The sequence below is a fragment of the Rhinolophus sinicus genome, chromosome 2 (assembly GCF_057876585.1).
Source record: "Rhinolophus sinicus isolate RSI-liver-muscle chromosome 2, RSI-T2T, whole genome shotgun sequence".
In the NCBI taxonomy this organism is placed as follows: domain Eukaryota; kingdom Metazoa; phylum Chordata; class Mammalia; order Chiroptera; family Rhinolophidae; genus Rhinolophus; species Rhinolophus sinicus.
This window is the reverse complement of record NC_142502.1, coordinates 163,541,116-163,556,630: the sequence shown is the minus strand read 5'-3', so window position 1 is coordinate 163,556,630 and position 15,515 is coordinate 163,541,116. Positions and strand designations below refer to the sequence as shown.

The window sequence follows — 15,515 nt, the reverse complement described above, 5'->3', positions numbered from 1 at the left end:
CAGGAGAAACGAAACCTGCCAACACTTTGATCTTGGATATCTATCTTCCAGAAGTGTGAGAAAGTAAATTTCTATTGTTTCCACTACCCAGCTTGTGGTGTTTTGTTATGGCAGCCCTAGCTAACTAATACAGCATCCCCTCGGAAGCCTCCTATGTGGTCACATTGATGTGTAAAGAACAGCGACTCTGTTTCTATTACCCACTCCATTCTCGTGTCCTTATCCATTTCTTCCTTTTTCCTTCTTTCACTTTTCTTCCCATTTCCCTTTTACCCTACATGTTAGCTCCAGGTAGGACTCACTGTCAGAGGTGCAATTGTCAGGGCTTATTTGAGGGAGCGAGGAACAAGAGAACCATGTTAACTTTTTCACTACTTGCTCCCCCCTCCTCCTTCCAAAGACTCCTTCTAACTAGACTTTCCAGTTAGATTTATTTTACATCCTATGCTTTAAAATTTTCATATTTGGGACATTTTATAATTTCACAGGGTATCTGATTAAAACAGTTTGAAAAACACTGAATTTTAATCAATCATCCATCGAAATAGATTATTCTTGCCTCTAACTCTACAAGATTACTTAATTTGGGGTGTCTAAGTCCAAATTGTGAAGATGAACAAGAAAACAAATAAATGAAGTTTCTCAGAAGAAATGACACATAAATCGAGACTGGATATTATATTTGCCTTCAAGATGGAAACAATAACACCCTTCCCATGAGGGATATGCAGGGGAATAACTAGATCACCTCTGCAAAGTGTTTGAGGGTGTTTCAGGATAATAATTATCGTGGTAGTTATCATTATTTTCCTCCACTTAGGATTGTTACTGTGTTTCCCTGTCATTATTTAATCGCTTAGTCATTATGCTGGATTCTAAGGTTACATTCTAAGCTTTTAAAAACAAAACGGAATCCTGCCCTCTGGAATTAACTTCATGATGTATAAGTGTGCAACACAAAATGTGTGTGTGTGTGAGTGTGTGTGAGAGAGAGAGAGAGAGAGAGAGAAAGAGAGAGGGGGGGGCATATTGAGATTTCCTTCTGCGGGCTTCCAGCATTACAAGAAATCTTAAATATTTTAATGCCTAAGTCTGGAATGGAAGGCTCATCTGTTTTATTGCATTTGAAAGTAGAAGTAGCTTCCCATCCTTTTTCTTGGAATCTTGCTGCTCTTTATAAATTTTAATCTCCAACTCAGATGTCATTTAAATATTAAAAATGACCACTGACTGCCATGCATGATGCACAATTACCCTGCCTTAGAAAAGGACAAAAAAATATTATGTTCATCCATCACCATCTGGACTATACTTAAAAGTCTGTTCTTTGCAAAGATCAGTGGAGCATTAAAAAAAAAGAAAAGAAAAGAAAAGAAACCACCTGGGAGCATCTTTTATGTTACAGCAAAGTTGATCATAATCTTCTGGGTCTGCATGTTTGCCAGCCCAGGGTTACAGTCGGCTACGTAACTCTTTTGAGTCCCTCTTCTGCGTTACCAAAGAAACAGGCAGGTTGATGGCTTTCCTTTTTATAGGAACCTAAGCAAAGGATCCTCTTATTTTGGAATCCTTCTTTTCCACTTTATGGATTTCACTAATGGAAAGATAACAACCACGACAAAAGCTGTATTTGATTAATCTGTCCCATCATCTTTTAAAATAGTTTCCTTGATACATGTTGGACTTCCTAAATATAACTACAAAAATAGTCGAATCATTAAAACTACGGAGAACAGAGAAAACATCACTTCAACTAGTGATACAACAATGCTTGCCCTGACCCTACTCTGGAACATGAGAACAGAAGCATCATCAGCACAGGTGACTGTGAAAAGCAATCTCTGGGCTTGACACCTGCAGGTAACACAGCACCTAAAGTAAACCAGATATGACTTCTAGAGGCACTTCAGGGAGAGCTTTGAGAACCAGAAAAAGAGGCTGATGGATGTAGTGGACACTTGGGTCAGAAAAGTTAAGTCTATTTCTAGTTCCGATAGCTTGGTTTTGGGGAAGGCACTTGACCTTTCTGAGCCTCAGTTCCTCATCTGTCAAGTGAGTTTGCTAACTCCCACATCCCAGAGCTGAGGTGAGGCCCTGAACAGGAAATGTCCAAGTCATTTGCAAAACTGTAAACCCCTTTGCAGACATATGTGCCATATTCTATCACTATTACTTGTTAGAAGGAAGGCAGTAAATCTATATGACTCGAGTATCCTGATTTCACAGAATCTATATTCTGTTTGAATGAAACATTGTTGCTACAGCTTCCCTAAGCTGCTTGATTTTAAGAAAAGAAAGGAAGAAAGTAACAGAGGGAGAGAATATGATGGGGTGTCTACTAAATGACAGGCACTTAGCTAATTGTTTTTCCATACCTGATTTTATTAATCCTTACAATAACTCTGCAAGGTAAGCATTATTAATCCCATTGTACATATGAAGGACTTGAAGTTCAGAGAATTTAAGTGACTTTCGAAAATAATTACAATTGGTAGTTATTTTACCAACTCAGTGACTGAATTGGGATTTGATCTCATAGCCTGGGGACCATTTACTACACATGATGCCTTGTTGAAGCAAGTTGAGGACTATAGAATCTGTCAAACATTGGTGTAAAGTTTGAATCTGAGAATTCCTCCAATGCCTAAATGCTATATAAATACAATGTGTGTGTGTGTTTTTTTTTTGAGGAATGTGAAAACACTCATGTACCATCAGTAACGTTTGTATTCTAGTTTCTCGACATGATATATTTTTTTGAAAAGTCAGCCATATGCTCTTTCTCAAGCTCTTGGGGACCAACTAAACACAGGAAATAAGACATTAAAGGGAGGGCATCATAGTTGTGATCATTTTGGAATTTGTACTTTGAGTGTGGCAAGTTCTTATTTCCATTTCTAGTTGTCAAAGGTCAACCCTCTAGTTTGGGATCAAACATCCTGGTTTGCATCTAACTCTTCAGTCTAGAATTTGGGAAACCAGCCTATATACCATGACACCACCTTGGGGAATGTGTGCTGCTGTCAGAGGAAGAGTGACTTTTTCTTTTCAGTATTCATTTAACTATAATTAGTCTATTTTTATTTTGCAAGAGAATTCTCCACTACGGAATAGTGAGAATGATCAGAACACTTTCCAGAAGAATGAGCGGATGGATATAGGATGACATCTGTGGCCAACCACACTCTCATCCATGTGATCTTCTCTGCCCAATAACTGTTACTCAGCAGCCCTGTACAATATACAAATCCATAATTGTGAAGCTAGATCACTACAGTGGTTTTCTGTATTCTATACACATTGCTTTGGGCAAAATTTCTTTTTGAAATGTTATTCCTTTTTTTCCAAATGGGGTTGATTTTAATTTTGTGTCTGTTTAGTTTTTGAACACCAAGATTTTTAGTTTTTGAGCACCAAGATAGCTATGGAGGAGAAAGCCCATTCTATCAAGTCAATTTGATGGAATGGGCTTTCTCTTCCATAGCTATCACCTTTTTTTGCATTCTGATAATCCAGTAATTACAAACCAGGTTCTGCTCTTCTGTTGCGCATTTCCAGTTCACTTTGCTTTCAAAGGTTCTGACAGAATCAGACAATGCTTGAGATGAAAGAAACCCTAGCCATCAGCTAATTTACCCCTTTTCATTTTAAGAGGCAAAAATTGAGAACTGTGGTTCAATTGTTGGATTTTTGATCTCTTGCTTTCATGTCTCTTTGTGAGAGAGAGAGAGAGAGAGAGAGAGAGAGAGAGAGAGAGACAAGGGCTTTAGTTAAACCTACATCTAAGAGTCTGAGTTCAAGATTGTTATAGACTTATAGCTTTGACTGTGGACCTGTTCTTAGAGCACACTGAATAGGCCCTGCTACCCTGCCCTCTGGTTCCAAACTAGAGACTGCTATGGGTCATTCTGTCTCACCAGTGCTAGTTACAGCTCATACTTGGGGGGTAAGGCACAGGTGATGTATGACAGTCCTAGAAGGGATGCAAGAAGGCTACTCACTCTCTGTGAATAACTTTCAACCCCGTCTGGACTAAATGAACCTCTGAGTGAAATTTTCCACAAGCAACAGAATGCTTACCAGCTCAGGCCATCGTGGACCTTGTTAGGGTGGTTAGCACAGCACAAGAAATAGCTAATGTGACAGAAATATTTCTCAGCAAATGCAGCCAATGAGAACCAGATCCACTAAGGACCTGGCTGCATGTGAGTTTGATTATTAGAAAAAGGAATCAGTTTAAAGCTGAGTCTCGACTGCTTGGCCTCTCTTAAGAATTCCTCTATGGGCATTGAATGTTCCTAAATGAGCATAAGTTGACACAATTAAGCTTGTGTGTTTTTGCCCTAAGATTTGTTTCTGCAAAATAATTCCACATCAGGCTGAGAATCTTGAAATTCAGCGTGTCCTCTTCCCCTTTACTGATTTTAGGATTAGCAGAATTCCAGGATTCTGCAGAGAAGCATATTCTCTACAGACTTGAACATCTAAGAAATATACCCTCAACAAGTAGAACTGATACTCAGCAAGCGTAGACCTCCTGCTAGTTCAGATGGTTTAGTTACTGTGGGCAGTGTGGGGGCACACCAGGTTCTAAGACTGGTGTGGGGACACAGTCCCCGAGAGCAGTTTCCAGGCTCTCAGCCTCACTTGGAAAGGTGCTGGCTTCGTTATTAGCTGGCCATCAGCTGTAATCAGATGGCCATTGGCTGTGGCTGGGTGGCCATCAGCTGTAACCAGTTAGCCATTAACTACTAATATAACTGCTGTGGCTACACTAGGGTGTTGGTTGGTTAGTTGGCAGAGAAGTGGCTGGCGGACTGACACTAACAAGTGGGGTTAGCAAGCGCGGATTGCAGTTAGCAAGGGGTGGGTTGGTTGACAGAGAAGTGGCCGGCAGGCTGCGGATCGTGTGGCTCCTGCTTCCTGTGTCTCCAATCCAGCCGCCAGCGAGAATATAGTAGTATGACTCCACTATCTGTGGCTCCATTGGTGTTCCTTTTTGGCCTCACCATAACCTGTGTTCTTAGGTGGGGAGAGGGACCAGAGATCCTGCATGACAACTGGCCTGAGGGTGCTGATAACACTGTAAATATTAGCAGCTGTCTCTGAATTAGCCTCCTGGAGTGCCGGAAGTTGAGCCTTAAAGGAACTGTTTGGGCAGCAATAACCCTGTAGTTTTCAACAAACAACTCAATGTTCTAGGAAAATGTTAAAATTGATATAAAGGGTGGATGGGTATGAAAGGCAGCTCCACATGCAGAGGAGCAGAAAGACTGGACGCTCGTAAGATGCTGCTGTGATTAGCCTATGAATTTGGGCTCACTTACTGAGTGCTTACCTTCAAGCACATGGTAAATACATACGTCCCACCTCGTCTTCATCCTCCCAGCAACCGGCTAAAGAAGGTATTATTTTCTCCGTTTTAAAGATGACGAAACAGGCTCAGAGAGTTTAAGTGATGCTTAGGAGAACTGAAACTCTTTCCACTACTTCACTGGAATGACTTGCAGCAGTGTTTCCAGAGAGAAAAATCTCTGTGGCTTGTCCAGCAAAAATATATTCTGATCACATCTAAATTCATTTGGCCTTGTTTTATGAAAAGTATAATTGAGAAATAACGACCCTCCTTAAAATAACCCTCTGCATATGGTATCATATTTAAATTATTGAATGCTTTTTGGGGGAATGATGGATGGCTCTACTTCCTTTCTTCTTCCCAAAGAGTGTGGTTTTTCCTATCACCTTCGGGAAAATCCTCTATCAGTGGTTTATATCAGCCCTATTGGGAAATGGGATTCTCTTCATTTGGGTGGCAAATATCTGTCTGTGTAGCAAATGGGAAGGGCTATAGCAATACCAACTTCCTCCTCTGTGACTATTTTCCTGGTCTCAGGTCACTTGAAGGGACTTTGTGCTGGTCCTGGGGTTTGTGAGTTGATTAGCTGGCAAAGTGTTGATATACGTGGAGAATCTAAGATTCTAATCATGGTCTTGGTTTGCACAATACAACGTGATTGCAATTACTCAGGGCACCCCTCATCCACTTGCCTGTTTCCTTCTCTCTGTTGTGATTTTCAACAAGAGCCCACTAAATAGAGTCCGCCACTGACATCAAAGAGTCTTTGATGAGTTACATGTTCCTGGGTACCTCACAGCTGCTCCTTGTACTTCCATCTCTTCTGGAAATTGAGGCTAGCCATCACTAACTTTCTCTTTGGTGCCGTTGGAAAGATAATTGAGAGGTTTTTTTTAAAGAGAAGCTGTAATCTTACATGTAGTAACACCAGTTTTGGATGGGCGGATCAGCTCATTAATGAAATTCAGATAGAGCATTGCTCGTCCCTCACTGCTCACGCACACTTCCTTTTTAGAGACTAGGCTGGCTACGGTGGGTGTTGACAACCAAGTCTGTCTGTCTGCCAGTGGCTTTATGGTCTTTCATAAATGATAACCCTGCATCAAGCTGTTATGCTTTTCTTCAATAGAAACCATCTTACAAAGATCTCTTTCTCTCTCATTAGGAAGTCCATGGCCTGTTTTCCTTATTTGGTTAGGGCATACCACAAATGGCATTCAGTTTCCAGGTCTGAGCTCTAAAACTACGAGAGGTCAGGCCACTATTTTGTATCCTCAGCCTAGTCTGACCTCCTAACCTGGACCGGTATCTGTAGGAAATCTTCAAAGGGAAAGGAGTGGCTGCAAGAGTGACTTTACCATTTATTTCTTCAGTGAATATTTATTCATAATTTCTGTGTTAGGCACAGTTCCAGGCATTGGAAGTGTAGCCAAACAGACCCATAGAACTTCCAAGGGCGGATAGGTAATAATCAAATAAAACAAATGGACAAACATGGTAATTTCAGATATTGATATGGCTATGACAACATCAAGTTGGTAACATAATCGTGTGACTGGGTGGTTGAGAAACTCCTTTGAGGTGTCTGTGATCGGAGGCCTTAATGATGAGGACATCCAGACGTGGAGGGAAAGTCTTCCATGCAGGAGAAACCGCTTGTGCACAGGCCCCGAGGCAAAAGCGAAGTGCCACAAATAGATTTAAGCCTGTGACCCACAGGCATTAAACTCTGGGAGGCATGAGTCTGACAAGATGGAATGAAGACTGACCTTGAATCAGAACCCTGGGTCAGGGTGTGAATCCTAATTTCTGTTTGCCCATCTCGTAAAGGGGGTCATCAATACCTACTGCACAGGGTTGCTGCAAGGCTTGTCTGACCCCCCAAAAAAATCTATTTATCAATGGCAGGGCCATTCACTCTATTCAGTGCCTTTAAATTGTTGGCCCAGGAAAGTTTTGGTCTTTGCTTCTTCTAATGCTGGAGCATCACATCATCAAGAAGCTCAGGGGTCCTTAGGGAACAATATCAGGGAAATAAGGGCTAAGGCAATAGTTCCACAAATGCCAACTCCAAAAGAAAAATGAGAGCAATGCTGTCTGGTGTAGCATGAACCTCGGATTCTAAAACAGGCTCTGTGTGACCTTGGATGGAACGCTTTCCCTCTCTGGTCACAGCTTTTTGTTTACCAAAAAAGAGAGGTTGGAATAGTTGATTCTGTAAGCTCCTTTTCAGCTCTGTGCTGGGATTGTGGTCTCAGATGCCCTAACAGGACTTAAAAAACACAACACCCAGCCAGACCAGACCAGGCACAGGCAAAGCAGGAGAGATGCAGAGGGTGGGGAGTGTGTGTCAAAGCCTGTAGGTTCAGGCAAGTGGCTTTTGATGGCAGGAATCGGAATGAAAAGGTCTTTATCGAGAGAGCAGGTTGTGAAAAGCAAGAATTAATGCTGCAAGTCACTTTTATGATGTTCCCCTCTGCTTTTGGGTGTGTATGTGCATGTTGGTTATGTTTTCTCCTTTTTTTTCACCTCTTAGAATTATGCTGAAATGTTTCCCCTGCTAAAAATAGTGTACAAAGGCTCTGGCTTGGGATGAAAGGCCCTCTATGCCTCGTGCATTGATTAGTAAGCAACAACTAAAACTGTGTTCACATTGCAAACTGTATTCACATCACAGCAGCCCATGCCAACAAAAGAACTACTGGATCCAATGATGGTGCATTGTTTGCAGAGCTGAGCTGCTGCCTCTCCAGACAAAAGCCTCATTAGAGACAAGACTTCAAGCTTACAAATAAGAGCTTTGAATCATTCCGGAGTCCTCCACTACAGTGTTTTCCTCAAGATTTTGTAATAAGCAAACAGCCAAACAAGCCAATCGTCTTTTCAGAAATATTAGCTAAAGCATATCCAGGGGCTAGAAAATAATTACTTCTTTCTCTCGGGTCTCTGTACTCCCACCCGTGTAACTGGCCTGCCTCGTTCTGAACCTGGGAGTTAAAGCTACCTGATTCAATATTTTATTCTGCTATCACTGACATTTTTAACATGACAGACATCCTAGATTTGCTTTGCCTCCCTACCAATATAGGCCTAGTGTATTTCCCATAAATAGTTTTCCGGAACTTACTGTTATCCTCTTTCTTACTATTGCCCTCTGCTTTTTCCCTTTCTCAGGATCACGATTATCAGCTAAATAACAGTAAAATTCCACTAGGAAAATAAAAAGAAAATGTCATTTAAAAATAGATTTGCATATCCAATTTGCACATGCAAAAATAAATATATTTTATGTGTAAAAATACATGCGTGTGTGTGTGAGTCTGCATGTATTTATATAGATTTTTTTTCTAGATCAAACATGGCAGTATGATATAATGAAAACAGGCTTTTGATCCAGTTACATGTGGATTGAGAAACATTGATTCACATATAAATTCATTCATTCTTTATTCAACAAATACTTATCATTGAGAAAATAGGTGCTAGAGAAATAGTGGTAAATAGGACAGATTTGCTATTTAAAAAAGCATTTTAACTTAGCTCTTCCTACTTATAAGAGGACTTGAGAAAATCTGTACCTATTAATAGAGCATAAGATACTTTAAGATAAAATAGGGCAAAAAATGTCTGAAGAAAGCAGAAATAAAGAATGCTTTCAGATACTTGAGCTGAGTAAATTTTGAAGACTTGGGAAAAAAAAAAATTGACTAAACTTTCTGATGGCCAAAGCAAGTAAGAAAACATTGAATTATGTAGTTATGATTTTCTAATTGCCGACATGATAAAAATTAATTATCTGGGAAAATAAAACTTTTCTTTAAAGTAAAGTGGAAATTTATCATGTTTTAAAAAATATATAGTGACGTCATGAATAAATAACTCTAAAGAAAGAGAAAATAATTATTTTCAATATTATACTTTAAAGGTGAAAAATTAGAATTCTAATTAAATTTTAATCCAGTGAGGGCAGTTTTGAAAGGGGCTCTGATAAGGTGTTCAAGAAGCTTTACTTTCTGATATCTGATTCAAAGTGAGGAAGAGCAGTTACTGTATTTAGTTAATGTGACTATTGGACAGTGTGTCTTAAGTATTTGATGTCTTAAATGAGCTTTGGCCAAATTACCCAATTTATCTCACATGTATTCTAAGGCAGATATTCCATTTGATTAAAGTCAGGCCCCTAAATTTCAAATATTAGCACCATGGAAAGCAAGTTGACATTCATAGTGGAAAGTGAAAGGTCCTTTAGAGGATCCTTTATTATTTCCATGTTCCAAAGACAGAGGTCATCGATGTCCTAGCAGCAAATATAAATACAATTCCAAGATCACAAAAAGTATTTGAAAGTACCTCTGGATTCCTCATGATGGGATTAAATTTGGACTTTCTGGAAAATGCAGTGACGGGTCCTGTCCACTTTCCACGATTGGTATTTTCTGGTCCTTCTGCATCTTTGTCCAATGCTTACACACTCATTTCTAAACCCTTAACTTCACCATGTATAACTGAGAATGAAAGACTCATCAACTCTGTCATTTTCTCTGGCACTAACTCATTTCAAACCTGGCCGCTTAAGACCTGAATTAAAGTTGTAGGAGGGACACCAAGGGTTGTGCTATAAGCTTACTGGCTTTTGGGCTCAGATGGATTTTCCTATCCAGTTGGCCACTTGCTAGTTGTGTGACACTAACTAAACATGTTAAATATCCACTCTGGGTCTTAGGATTCTCAACTGTAAACTTACGACAAAAAAATACTATACCTCATAGTTTAGCTGTGAGGAACAGAAAGAATATATACAAAGCAGTGGCCATGTAGTAGACAGCAAATAAATAGTAACATTACTTAAGCAAAAAAAGAGCCACAGTTTCACATATAGGCTTTTTTGATAGACTTTCTTTAAAACAATTAGGTATAGCTACTGTTTCTCATGAAATTACATCCTCTTTCATGAACCTCGGTAAGCTTATGGTTTTTAGATTAAAAAATAATAAATAATCATTACAGTCACACAGGAAACAGGGCAAAATGAAAACTCCCAATCTCTAACAGCCTCTTCCCCTACAATTTTGATTATCTTACAAATCACACTGAGGCTCTATCAAACCTGACCCAGAAGCATTTTTTTCTAACTGCTTAAATGGGAATTTCAATGGGTTAGCACATTAAGTAATGAGAGTGTCTCCTCAGTAATGATGTTCAATAATAGAAGAGATACTAGAAAGATACCTGCTTAGTCTAGATTGCATAGCAATCCCTTGAAACTCATTAGAGGTACCATTTTTATTACTTATTATTTAAGACTTAAGGAGTGGATCTGTCTTCAGGTTGAGAGTATTTTCAAGTGAATTATTGTCTGGGGGGGGCACCATAAAGTTGACAGCTTTTGCTATGAAATAATTCAATTTAATTGAGAGCACTTATTACTCCATATAGCAAGCATGGATGAAAGACTGATGGATGAAAGACTGATGACAGAAGAGTCCCCCAAACTGAACTAATCTCCACATTGGTTTGGTGGGCTCGGGAGACCATGCCCTCCACTCTTATTTAGCGGAAGTCAGGTCTCTGATGGTAACCTACTGTGAAGCCTGGTGAGTGTGGACAGGCCAGCTAAATCTAGCAGCTTGACCTCATGTTGAATGTCTGCCCTTCTACTATAAAGGATTCCACAGACATTTCTGAGCTCCAATTATGAAGCAAGAAAAAAATAGGCACTTTTGAAGTTATCATCTCACTTGAGGCTCCACTTTGAAGACTATCCTGTCATCCTTTTCCTTTTAGGAAGCTAGATTGTACTATATGCTGTTATTGTCTGAATATTTGATTGAAGCAAGCTAGGTAGGTGGCAAGGGCATACTTTCCCACTGCCAAACTCAGGTGGTCCAGGAAGCGCAATGCCATCAGAGATACTGTAGAACTCTAACGACCATTGACAGAGCTTCCACATTTTAACAGGGGGTGATATCTTAGAACTTGCCTAGTCCAACCCTCTTCTTCTACTGATGATAAAATTAAAATTCAGAAAAGTTACTTTGTCAAGGTTATAGAGTTGGTAAGAGATAGAACCAAGACTACAAAAAGGCTTTTTTTTTTGCCACTTTTGGGTGTTCTTTCATTATGACAATGCCAGTAACTACTGGTGGCAGACATGCAAAATATGTGTCAAAAGTCAAAGAATTTCAGAAAAGTTCTTAGTGCTGGATACTTAAAATTATTAGGTAAAAGAGAGGATCGCATGTTGACTTTCTGGAAAGAATGTGGATACACCTAAGCAAACAAGCACTTCCCTGTGTTCTTTAGGGACTTGACTGGCATTCTCTCTAAGGGACTGTGAACGAGACTTCAAGAGACTTGACAAATATTGAGGGGAATAAAAAAAGCCTTCGTATTTCAAGCTGTGGCTCAGTTATCCAAATGAATGTAGGTACATGCCATATAAGGGGCAGGTGCATGTCTCTGTGTGTGTGTGTGTGTTCAGCGTTTTTGTGTGTGTCTGTGTGCACACATGTGTTTGTGTATGTGTGTCTCTGTGTGCTCGTGCATTTGCACCCAAACATGCATGTGTATGTGTGTAAATGTGTTCATGGGAGTGCTTGTGTGCGTGCATGAGTGTACCCAGGCTTAGGCACAGCAAGTGAGTACACTCTTCACCCTGGAATGAATCTTGGGCTGGTCTGTGCCCTTCTACTGTCATGTACCAGCTTTGCTTCTTGAGCAAGTTACGTTGTTTTTCTGAATCTTTCTCTGTCTTATCTGTAAAATGGTATGTGGAAAACTGCAACTCAAAACGGACAAGGAGTATTTGTAGTCACTTGGCCATTTTAGTAATTAACATGAGTGGACCAAATGTGGTGATATTTTATTGTAGGATCTTCAGTATGATTTGCCTCCCAAGCAAATGCGGTATCCAAAAGTAGAGCTCGCCCTCATGAAAACATGTATTGCCTTAATCCTTGTAGCAACTCCATGAGTGAGGAGCAGCTGTCTCCACATTACAGGTGAGGAACTGAGATTTAGAGGTGAAGTCATCTGCCCAGAGTCACCCAGAGAGTTTTTAGAGGTCTGAGACACAAACCCACATCTGCCTTCAAACCCTGGCTTGCAATCTCTCTCTGTGTCACCTTGCCGAGTGAGGCCCAAGGCTGTTGTGAAGAACAGCCATGTGGTGATTGTGCAGCTGGCCTTGCCATTTGGTTCTCTTTACCCAACTAATGTTTGCCCTCGTCCTTGACACATCTGTTTCTCCCTTGTATCCCAGCTGGTACCCAATTGCTTAAAGCCAACCCTCCATTTTCCCCTGCTGAGACACTAGAAAGAAGGAGGCATTGGGGGAAATTCCAAATGGACATACAGGGCGTGCTAGCTTCACTTAGAAGAACATCTGCTGACACCTCTTCAAAGCACCTGATGGTACAGGCCTTGCAAATTCCTGACAGCCACTTACTGCCACAGGCCACCATTCCTGGTATTCCACTCGGAAATGGCAGAAGGAGAGCCACTGGCACATGACTGTTTAATCTCTTCCTAATCTCTGCAGTCTCATAAATCCTTTAACTCTTCAAATGTTGAACGGTAATAACTTGGCTCACCGATACATCATGGCCATAGGAGGCCCAGCTACTGAGCTATGAAATTCAGGGAAAGTAGGGGAACAAAAAACGGCCAGGGGGCTACCTTGAAATGAGTTTAAATATAATCAGAGAGAAATTGAAGCAAAATCCTACTTACAAAATTATTATTTTTGTTTAGCAAGATATATAGACTTAATTTTGCACAGAAAATTGCACAGGAGAAAAACCTCTCAGTAGAGCCATTTAAAAGCGATTTAATATTTTTAATAAGGCAAACCTTTCTGATTCACAATATTTAGTCCTGAAATCTTAAAATCCAATCAAAGTCTGTTTTCAATAAAGGCTGCTTTACAAATTTTATTGGTCGTTTAACAACCTAAGAAAATTAACATTCTTTAGACACTTAAATTTAATCCTAACAACAAACATTGAGCTTTCTAACTGCCCTCCATGTAATTTGGTGCTTGTAAAATATGGGTTTGCTTTTCTGATATTTGGTCTGAAAATTGTAAATAAGGTCGATTTACATGCAGCCTGCAAGTTTCTAAAACCAATTTTGTCTTATTCCCCATCGGTGCTTTAGAAACATAACACACAATATATTGCATGACAAATAAGAATACTTGCGAGGTTTTGCATTTCATTCATTAACAGTCCTTCAAAGGATTTGGGCAGGAGTTAGGCCCATCATGAGAGTGTTAAAACCATAGTGCCAGCAGAAGTGACAAGACTAGTGTCACAGCACGGAGACAGAAGTGGGGAGCAACTTTCTCACTTTGAAATTCCTCTCTCTCTCTGGAGCGCAGTGGACAAGACATCGGACTAGTATTTGGTGGATCAGGGCTCTGAACTGCGTTGCAAAGCCATACAGCCTCACTGAGGCTTAGCGTCTTCCTCTAGAAGGTAAGCCTAATCTTCACAGCCACCTCATGGGACTTTGAGAGGATTTAATTCAATATAATTTATGAAAATGTTTGCAAACCAAAATGTTCCCCGTTTAAGTAAGGCAGTCTTAGCATCTTTCTAGCTGTTTCTCTGTATACCTGCTCTGACCAGGGTCAAATACACAACTTTGTCCTTGTTAGTGACATAATATCTCTCACTGTTTAAAACTACCCTTTTCCGGTGCCACAGGCAGGTCATAAAATGATTACCCTGGTCCCTGAGAGTAACAAAAATGTGGGGACGAACCAACACAAAACCACTCCACTGCTCGGAAAGCAAATTCAACATTGATGCACCTATTGATGTTATCTTCTTGGCCACCATCCAATGCAGCTACTACACATAATTCCTGTCTCTCTCCATAGCTTTGTTGTTCTCCACGAGAAGCTCACCATCACACATATATTTTAGTTTACTTATTTGCTGTCTCCTCCATTAGAATGTAAGCTCCACTCAGGAAGGAGTAGTTGTCTGTTTCATTCACTGTCCTGTCCCTCACACCAAGAACAACGACTGACCTATAGAAAAATGAATGAATGATGTCCAACACGTGATCATTATAGAAATGCTTATACAGAAATGCTGCCAAAGGAAACCTAGAAACTATTAGGAATGGTTCATTAAGGCTTATATTGCTTGCAATGTTTCAATTTTTGTATGTCAAAGCCCGTAAAACAATTTGGTTATTTTTCTTCTACCACTGGCCACATCAGCAGTTTCTTATTCAAGTCATCTTTGTCCTTTTAGTTTTCCGTTTTGTGAAGAGGGAATATAGTTCATGCCTCAGTTACAAATCTTCGATTTATAGAACCCATAGCCATGATGAAGGAGTGCTACTGACTGAATGTTGGTGTCTCTCCCAAATTCATGTGTTGAAACCTTGCCCCCAACAAGATGGTATTTGGAGATGAAGTCTATGGAAGATGATTAGGTCATGAGGACACAGTCCTCATGAATGGGATTAATGCCCTTGGGGACTCTGGAGAGCTCCTCCCTTCCTCCATGGAGAAAACAGCTGTCTATGAACCAGGAAGAGGGCTCTCTCCAGACATAAATCTGTTGGTACCTTGATCTTGGACTTCCGAGCCTCTAGAATTGTTAGAAATAAATATCTTTTGTTTATAAGCCACCCAGTCTATATTTTGTTATAGCAGCCCAAATGACAGGGCATTTCCCCCTCCCCCATTAGAATTTACATTAAATCCAAATCTACTCTCCTAAGCAAGTACTCATCATTTAATACTCATAAATTTCCAATGTATACTCAACTGTAAGCAACCAGAGTGTGATTATAAAGAGCACTAATAATAAACAGGCACAAAAATTTTTAGCACCCTCTGTTCCCACAACACTTGGGAGATCTGTCAAATTATTATGTGGCAGATTGGAATGAGTGGGTTGTGTTAGAAGTCATGGCCCAACTGTTAGTGATGCTGTTTCCATATTTTACAGTTTGGGAATCACTATTTAGAAAACTCTAGCTTTGTTCATTAGCTGCAGCAGTAGAAGATGAGCCTGTGGGGATCTTTAAAGAGAAAAAAACCTGTGGCAATGGTGCATAAGAACTGGAAAAAAAAAAATCCCACTCCAATGTTGCTTTCATGACTCTGTGAGGACTTTCCTCTATCTTTACACAATCA

The 15,515-nt window shown here is 40.1% G+C and overlaps 1 protein-coding gene across 11 annotated transcripts in view; it reads right to left on the bottom strand.

Moving 5' to 3' along the window:
• The window catches only part of SLC8A1 (solute carrier family 8 member A1), a 376,061-nt gene that overhangs the window by 41,861 nt on the left and 318,685 nt on the right, over positions 1–15,515 (bottom strand). The gene's annotated exons all lie outside the window — the stretch shown is intronic.